Genomic DNA, 1,368 nt, shown 5'->3' with positions numbered 1-1,368 from the left:
GAAATGAGTGTTCCAAGTTCCCATTTTCTCTGCCCAGTATCTGGATATTGGTCTCTGTATTTATTTGTTCCCACCCATTATAGTATGAAGCCTTTCTGATGATGGCTGAGCAAGGACCTGACTTAAAAGTATAGCAATTAGAAGTCATTTTATTGCTACATTTCTTAGCAGAACAGTGGCAGACATCATTTTTTGTTTGTTTTTTGATAGATGTCTGGCATACCTTATCTCAGGTTCTTGAACACCAAAGTTGTTTTGGATATAGATTTCTACTAATGGGATGGGTTAAAGTGATTTTTATCCATTTGAGTTTTCTCCTTTGTCAAAGTAGTATTTTTTTCTAGATATGTTTAGATATGTGTCCCAATTTTTAATGGGGTTATTTGCTTTCGGGATGTACAGATTATCTAGTTCTCTATATACTTTGCATATGAGCCCTCTATTCACTGTACCATTGCTTATGATCTTAGTCTGCCACTGTGTTAGGTGATGAGTGCCATAATTATCAATGAACATTCTGTACATTGCTCTCTTAATTTTTTATGTTACCTATAGTTTCTATGTTATTCCACTCTGCTTTCTCTTCTAATCTAGCTCTCATTCTCATTATTGCAAATGTTACAATAATGCTCTTATTCTCAGTGCCCTTTCTCCCAATGCTATGCCTATACTTTTAAGTTCTTGAGTTCAGTTCTGTCTAAAAAGTTTTCTATCTAAAATACTTCTCCTCAGCTCAGTTCCCTCTTACAGCTCAATTCTCCTCAGTTCAGTTCTGACTCTTCTCTTTGTCCTCAGTACTTAAACGTCTTTCAAAATGAGATCACATGTTAAAAAGTTCATCAAAAGTTTATACAGAAAATCAATTACAATTTGAAATAGAAATTTACAACAGAGAATGTTTACATGCATATCGCTTAGGGGTAGTTATCTAGCTAAACATCAATCACCTGTCACAGCTCCATAGGTTTATTTATTTTATTGAAAACCATATCTTAAGGTCTGGGATTGTGATTCCACCAGAGGTTCCTTTATTGTTGAGAATAGTTTTGGCTATCCTAGGTCTTTTGTTGTTCCAGATGAATCTGCAAATTGCTCTTTCTAAGTCTGTGAAGAATTGAGTTGGAATTTTGATGGGGATTGCATTGAATCTGTAGATTGCCTTCAGTAAGATGGCCATTTTTACTATCTTAATCCTGCCAATCCGTAAGCATAGGAGATCTTTCTATCTTCTGAGATCTTCAATTTCCTTCTTCAGAGACTTGAAGTTCTTTTCAAACAGATCTTTTACTTGCTTAGTTATAGTTACACCGAGATATTTTATATTATTTGTAACTATTGTGAAGGGTGTTGTTTCCCTAATTTCTTTCT

Source organism: Mastomys coucha, unplaced genomic scaffold (assembly GCF_008632895.1).
Source record: "Mastomys coucha isolate ucsf_1 unplaced genomic scaffold, UCSF_Mcou_1 pScaffold12, whole genome shotgun sequence".
NCBI classification, from domain to species: Eukaryota; Metazoa; Chordata; class Mammalia; order Rodentia; family Muridae; genus Mastomys; species Mastomys coucha.
Note: the sequence above shows the minus strand (reverse complement) of the source record.